Source organism: Notamacropus eugenii, chromosome 5 (assembly GCF_028372415.1).
Source record: "Notamacropus eugenii isolate mMacEug1 chromosome 5, mMacEug1.pri_v2, whole genome shotgun sequence".
NCBI lineage: Eukaryota > Metazoa > Chordata > Mammalia > Diprotodontia > Macropodidae > Notamacropus > Notamacropus eugenii.
In genome coordinates, this window is record NC_092876.1 from 387,041,343 (window position 1) to 387,050,064 (window position 8,722).

Below are 8,722 nucleotides of genomic sequence, written 5' to 3' on the forward strand. Positions count from 1 at the left end.
AGAAGACAACACTCCGGGATACAAAACACCATACAGTAGTAATTCTTTATTGAAGCATTGATTACCTTTGTGCTCCCCTCCATTAGGGCACTACAGCATGGCCCTCATGTATCACCTTTCTAGAGGACCTGATTTTGTCTGTCCATATATATATATATATATATATATATGTATATATATATATATATATATATATATATATACATATATATATATATATATGGTTGTAAATATTCATATTATATAAAAAGATCTGTATATGTACAACAATGCAACCAATTCCTCAAGTATCATATAACCATAAATACTGAATAAACAACAAATTACTGATAAAAAATGAAAAGAAAAACTGTAATCTTTCATTAGAGATTTCTGAAAATACACTTTTCTGCATAAAATTATTTATAACAAAACATCAGTTCTAATAATGTCACTTTTTCTAACACAGTAACCATTGAATGACCCATAAAATGCAGCACACAAAATAAAATTGGTAACATACAAAACATTTTTTTCTCACTAGAAATACCCTAGAATTCTGTCACTTTTGTGCTGACATTTCAATTTTAAAAAAAAAATTGATTTCACACAATACTGACTTTTCATAACACATGAAATATGTACTACCATAAATACTATACAGTAAATACAATTCTTAAAATTTAAACATTTACTTTCCACCATGTTAGATGGCAATGTGAGGGCTCTGTCTTGTATACCACACTGCTGTAAACCTCTCTACCTTGATGCCCTCAAAACTAAGGAAGCTGCTATGATTTTAGTTATTATTGTCAAAAGACATCAAAACTGTCAAGATCTTGACATCACCTCCAACACTCTATCTTTCACATCTGATGGATGGCATTAGAGATTGTGAATGATACACCAGCTTGAAATAATCCATCAGTGACATCTGGTCATGTGCCATTTGAGATTCTTAAAGATCTCAGATTGTAGGAGCATAGTAGAGGCAAAGTGATATTTAACCTTGAGGCTACAATTAATTATGAATTCAGCAACTTGAATGTCTCTAGCCAGCTGGTTCATTAGGCCAGACAGCAGCTTCAGACATGCTGTCATAAAGTTTATCTAACGCCTTAATTTTCTCACTAAGTCAGATCACTGATTTTGCACTGTTGGGCTTAGCGTCCAAAGGACTTGCACCATACTTTGGGGGCATAATTGCAACACAAAACTTGAGTTTTAATGGCAAATGATGAAATTATGCAGTGAATGCAGAGGCTGTTCCTTACAATGGTAGGGTGAACAAGACCAGTGAAATACCTAGTAGGATACCAACTGCTCTACGCAGTTTCTATCATACTTCCTCTCATTTGCTTGTCCATTAATTTTAGCTGGGATTGTGCATGATTGCTAACAGAAAAGTGAAAATAAGGTTACTAATAAAATCTTGTGAATGCTTAAAGTCATGAAAGTTAAACATGCAAATATTGAGGACTGGTTGCATATGTTCAAATGTCTTTCTATCACATGAATATTCTTTGCTACTCTGAACATGCCAATGAGTGGGATATAAATTAAACATTTAGTATTTTTAAAGTATTTCTTTTCTATCTATGATTATATTCCATTTGCCTTGCCTTTGATAGACTGGTTTTATAGTGCTGTCCCTCCCAGGATAGTTAATGTATTCTGTATGTAGACCATAATTGCATTTTTGGTTGGGGGGGTGGGGGATGGTATTTCAGAAATCATTAAAACACTATTGTTGAATTGAGTACCAACTCTGAGATGCACTTCATCAAAGACTTGATATGATTCATTTGAATTGATCATTAATGTCTCTCTGGGATGGGGCGGGGGGAGATCTCTCATCAAACTCAACTTGCAGTCCATTGAATACATTAGCAATGACTAGTTATTAATCTTATAACCTTTTCTAATTAACAGAGTAAACTATAAAATGAAGACAAATTGAATGTATCCAAGGGTAAAATATATTCAAGCACTAAATGCATCCTTATGCTGAAAAAAATCTATGAATAGTTGAGTACTGAGGAAAGCTATTTTGTAGGGCTGGGGTTTTTTTTGGCTTATTTATAGACAAAATGCAAAGAGCCAGACCATCTCCTTTGTCATTTGCTTCTCTGTATCTCCTTTCATAATGCTGTAGAAATTGCTAGGAATAGCTATTGTAAACACTGTCATTACTGTTATTTATATATTTTATATGGCATCCTTAAGAATTATCAGAGAGCTACAGAATAAACACAGAAATGCACTGAAATAGCAAACAAACAGATTTGCACCAGCAAAAGAAGCACTGGCCCATAGAATAAATAAAGTTAATAGTGCTTCTGAAAAGGAGAGTCATGGAATGAACTGTATATTATGGTTATCAAAAGTGAATTCTCGGCACCACAAAACAAAGGCAGTCTGTAAACAGGGAGGATGCATTTTGAAAAAAAAAAGTGGTACATGAAGTGACACAATAAATACGTGATCCAACAAACTTCAGAGTGAGACTTTGGAATAAGCAAAGGCGTGCAAAATGTAACTTCAATCATTAACTGGGCAATGCCAAAGAAAGAAGGTTGATATTCAGATGATCACATCAAAAAAGCCAAGAAGATAATTAAACCAGAATTGGGGGGCCTCAAAAAATCAAATAACTATGAATCTTAAAAATATCCACCAACTATTGAGCTAATACTATTAGCCAATTTTTTTGCTGAGAATTTTTTTAACGTAGAAATACGTCCCACAATATATCCATGCAATCTTTTCACTTTGTTTATGCTCTAAAGGAATAAGGAGATTCAGACTTGGAAAATGCAATACTAATCCCTGGAACATGAAAGAATTTATTCAGACAGAATTAACCTGCCCAAGGAGAAACTCCAAAGCAAAAAAAAAAAAAAAATGGTGGTTCTTCTGAGAGCTCCACTACCCCATGTCAGAAGAGGTAAGAAAGAATCAAGATACAGAGATAAAAAAAGAGATAGATGATATAGACACAGATGCAGATAGATATTTATCCTTCCAGTCCCCCTGTGCCTTAATTTAAGGCCAATCAGAAAATTTCTCCCTCAGTTCCACATTCTCAAAAGCCAGCTCTGCCATTGTTAACCATAATCTAGGATGAGGGATGGGGAACTTGCAGCCTCAAGACCACACTGTGTCCCTCTAGGTCCTTAAATGTGGCCCTTAGACTGAATCCAGACTTCACAGAACAAATCTTTTCCCCCACCTCTAAAGGTCATCTGGTATTTCGGACTCACTATACCACAAACAGAGCTTATTCTTCTTGTATACTTGTATCTGCTTTGGTTTTTACTATTTATGCTTATGATACTACCACTCACCAGCTCTGGGGCTTTAAATATTGTTACCATTAACTTTGACTTCTTTGATTCTTTTTTCTCTCTTCCCTCTAACATACTAGATATCACCAAGATGGTTGATTTTACTTCCATAAAGTCTCTAATACCTCCCCCAACATTCTTGAACCAATTGTTAGCTCCCTAGCACAGGTATTCAATAACAACCACCTGAACCATTACAGGATTTTCTTCAATTCTTTCACCACTATTTTCTTCTCTTTTTTCTTCCCTCAAGCCTTATACTACTATAAGACTAGTGACTCCCTACTGAGTAAATTTCAAATTCTTTGACTCATATTCATAGTATCACAGGGGTCATAAATGTAGAGCTAGAGGGACCTGTAGAGGTTATCAAATCTAATCTAATTTTTCAGATGAGGAAAACAGGTCCTAGATTAGTTATATAACTTTCATTGGATCACACAGTGAATGTCTGAAGATGGATTTGTTTTCTAGCACAGGTCTATCTAGGTCTAGCTCTCATGTCTTATCCACTACATGACTCTAGCTTTTTAATTCAACCAGTCAATAAGCATTTATTAAGCACCATGTGTCAGGTACTGTGCAAAATTTGGGGGAGTATAAACCCATCCTCAAAGAGTTTATAGCCTATCAAGAGAGATTTTATATATATATATATGTGTGTGTGTGTGTGTGTGTGTCCATTTGTGTATATGTATATAAATGTGTGTGTGTGTGTGTGTGTGTGTGTGTGTGGAGGAGGGACAGAAAATGTAAGAAAGACAGAGAGACAGAAAGAAAAGAAATACAGGGTAATTTAGGAAGAGAAAGTACATGCTGGAGGGATCAGAAAATACTTCATATAGCAGGCAATGCTTAAACTAAGTCTTGAAAGAAACAAGAAATTCTACAAAGCAGAGGTAAGGAAAGAATGCATGCCAGGCATGAAGGACAGAAAGTACAAAGGGAGATAGGAGGTGGAATTCTACATAAATGGACCCAAAAGAACACCTTTTTGTCTAGATTATAGAAGATAAGGAAGTAAGTAATGTATAAGACTGAAAAGGTAAGTTGAAACCAAATTGTAATGGGCTTAAATTCTTTGTAATTTTTCAAATTATGTGTAAAAACAATTTTAATATTCATTTTAAATTGTGAGTTCCAAGTTCTCTCCCTCCCTCCACTTCCTCCTTTTTGAGAAGGCAAGCAATTTAATATAAATTAAATATATGAAATTTTGCAAAATATTTCCAAATGAGCTATATTGCAAAAAAATGGTTAATATGATAGAAAAAGCAAATGACAAATATTGGGGTTGGGGGATAGGGGCATCAATGCACTATTGGTGATGCTATGAACTGATCCAACTATCTGGAGAATAATTTGGAATTATGTCTAAAAGGCTATTTATTTGTGCATACTAAGCAATACCCACTGCTAGGTCTGTACCCCAAAGAGATCAAAGAAAAAAAGGGACCTATATACACAAAAATATTTTTAGCAGCTCTTTTATGGCATCAAGGAATTGGAGGTTGAGGGGATGCCCATTAACTTGTGTTTATCCTTAATTCTTAAAGAGGACCATGACATCAAGATGATGACATGACTTGCAGTTGACTTTAATTTGAGTGAGGGAGGGCTATGCAAGGTCAACCAGAGAATGGTTGAAGAAGTAGTGGCACATGATTAAGACAGACTATTACTGTGCTACAAAGACAAACAGGATGAGTTCCCAGAAAATTTCCCAAATGATTTTCTCAGAAAAACCTGGGAAGACTACATGATCTGATGCAAAGTGAAATGAGCAGAACCATGAGAACATTGTACATAGTAATAGCACCATTGTACAGTGATCAACTATGAATGACTTAGCTATTCTCAGCAATACAATGAGACAAAACAATTCAAAGGACCTATGATGAAAATGCATATTAAAACATACTTTTTGAAAATGTTATTATTCTTAGTTTTTTGTGTGTGTTTTGATTTTTTTCAACATGATCAATATGGAAATGTTTTTCATAACCACACATATATAATCTATATCAATTCACTCACCTTCTCAAAGAAATACTAGAAAAGGGAGAGATGAATAAAATTTGGAACTCAATTTTTTAAAAAGTGAAGGTTAAAAATTTTTCTACATGTAATTGGCAAAAAATGAAAAGCAAATTAAATGGAAAAAAAGGAAAAAATTAAATTCTCTTCCCAACACTCCAACCTAAAACATGTTCTATTCCTTTCTTTCTCAAAGCCTTCATTTGTGTCATTTCCTATATATAGAAGTGTCCCCCTATCTTTTATAATCCATTTCAAACAAAATCATAGGTTTCTCTCATCCATTTATCAATAAAAATCTTCCCCCACAGAGCTCGTATGGTACTTCTGTAGCACATCTCTAATGCATTTTTGTATAAGATATTATCATTATATACACTTGTGTCTTATCACTTAACAAATGGTGAAGCTTCATAAGGGCAGAGACCATGTGTCTCTACAATGCTTAACTATTCTATGCACACAGTATGTGTTTAACAGATAGTTGATGAATTTTAGTTTGAATTTCAATTCAACCATTCAATGACTCAAAGGAATATTTTCCTCAGAGATGTTGAGAATTTTTTCCTCTAACATTATCATGTCATCATTTCTCTGATGGCCTGACCTTCTTTGGTAACAAAGGATGAACACAACAACAAAACAACAACAAATTATATAAAATGTTACATAAAAAGTTCATTAAATTAACTTATTAAATTAATTTTAAATTTTATTAAATTAACTAGATGTGTCAATTTAATTAACCTGTTAAAATAACAAAAGTGAATATTCACTAATTCTAGCAGAGAGATAGTATGGTTCTAGAACTCTGTTTCATTTCCATAATGGCCAAAGCCTATCTGTCATCAGTGTGCAAGAGTGACTGTGTGGGCAGACTGATGGGTAAACGTATTTGGATAAAGAAGAAAACTGTCTACTCCTTCTAAGATAGCCTCATCTTTGTGCGAGTGGGAACACTTTTCCACATCTTCCCGTCAGACATAACTCTTTCCCTTCTGGTCACCCTTGCTATCATCCTTCAGAGAAGGGGATTTCTAGAACCTACTGCAGAAAATGAAAAATATATGCCTAGGACTACCAAGGTAAGTGTTTCTGAGGGAAAACATTGATGCTTCCTAGTCATTTAACCTCTTTTCTTCAACAATCACCATTACTTCATTCTTTGCTTCAGATAATCCATATCTGGATACATGCTTATAGGGAATTATATAATATACTTTACATAAAAATCTCTTTTGTTTTTTCAAGCCCCTCAGCCAGATATCTCAGAGACTTGTAGAGAGAAATTTGCCCCCCTCAACTGTCTGTGAGCAAGTGAAATACATAAAATATACGCATATTAATAATCTTTGGGGGTTAGCCGCATTTAATCTTTATAATAGATTTTAGAAACTAGGTGAATAATAATCAATAATACATGTATCAGTATATTTGTATGTATATATAAGATTCAGAAAACAGAACATATCACACACATATCCATAGACAAAGTAAATACAGGATAAATGGGTTTGGCAAAGCATTAAACACTTGGGCATCAGGAAAGACTTCATGTGGGAGTTATGTGAGCAATATTTTGAAAGAAACAAGGGGCAAATCTCAGTTAGCAGTACATTCTAGGAACAAAGAACAGACAGTTAAAAAGTGCAGAAATGAGAGGTGGAGTTTATTTGAGCAACTGAAAGAAATTCAGTTATCTGAACCACAAAGTATAGGGTGTTAACCAGTATATAATTAGATTTAAAAAGGAGAGATATGGGCCAGTTTGTGAAGGACTTTAGAAGCTAAACAGAAGAGCTTACATTTAATCCTAGAGGCAAGAGGAAGCCATGACAGTTTATGGGATTACTATAGCAACATCGAGACCTTTAAACCTCTAAAGACTAAACCCAAAAGGTAGTACTGTATGTTTTCTACATGTGTCATGACAGAACCCTTTACATATGAATGAAGCTATATAAAAGTTAAAGATAATGTTAGTCTCTGAACTGTGTGAATGCAAAATCAATATGAAATCTATATATTTTTGCATATACATGTAGTGTTCAGCCCAGTATCTGGTATCTAATGGGTTCTCAATAAATGTTACTTAATTCTGACAATATGCATATGTAAAATCTGTACTCACAGATGGTGACCATAAATTTAAACCTTGCAAATGTGCTAAGTAAAGCAAGTCAATGGCCACCTCTGGAGCAATAATCATAGTTTAAGAGGGTATAATTTATGATATACTTCACATTCCTCTGTTTTACAGAGGAAAAGATTCTGCTGAAAAATTTTAAAAATTATATGAAAGAATTATCCTTTTGTAAGCAATATAGATAAACCTGATTGATCAGGCAGTTGGAGACTTGGTTTCCACAACATCAACAAGGTAATTTCCTTAAGCACAGCTTTGACCTACTCATTCAATTCCATTCAATTCCTCCTCTGAATGCCTCTAGGATAAAAGATAAATTCCTATGTTTAACTTCTAAAGCACTCTACAACTTGAGCCCAATTTATCTTTTTAGCCACACTGGACATGTCTGCACTCTGAATCTCATTCAAACTGGCCTTATCGCTGTTTATCACATATAAAACTACAGCTCCCATTTTTGTGACTTTGCATTAACTGCTCTCAAGGCCTGGAATTCATTTATTTGTTCCTCATCTATGCCTCATTAAGTTCCTCTTTTCCTTTAAGACATAACTCAGGAGTCTCGTGACCAACAAGAACAATAACTAGACTTTTCTCTTATTATCATTGCTTCTCAATCATCTTTAGAATTATTTGCAGGATACACAGCAATTTCATGTCTTTTGGAGGTTTAGGCTGCCAAGAACCATAATCCCATGGTTAAAACCCATTGAACTAATATATCAGAGAAGGCTAACTCATAACCCCTCAAATCAGAGAAAGCTAATTCTTAAACCAAAAAACACTCAAGGCTCCTCTGTCCTTCTACCTAATACACCCCAGCAGAGCTGTTCAAGCCAACTTTCCAAACTGCAATAGAAAGCAACTCCATCACTCTGGTTTGAGTGCCATGGAATAGTAAAAATCAGAAGCTTGTTCTGTTTGAGAATGCCATTTGATTACCCTCTCTGCTACCAACAGAGCTAAGAAAAAGAAATGAGGAATAGAGTTTAACATGCATGTGTGACTGTGTCACTCTATTTGTTAACTTGAGGTAAGATCCCAACATGCGGTTAGAACAAGTTCTGTACTTCTTAAAGTCCCTTGGGTCAGGGACTGAGGTCATGACATTTGAATTGCTCAGTGCATAAGAAATCTGATACAGCTTTGAGGTTCAGACCCCAGAATAACTGCCATCAAAGGGGAAGGAGTTAGAAAGTAATCAATAGAAGGA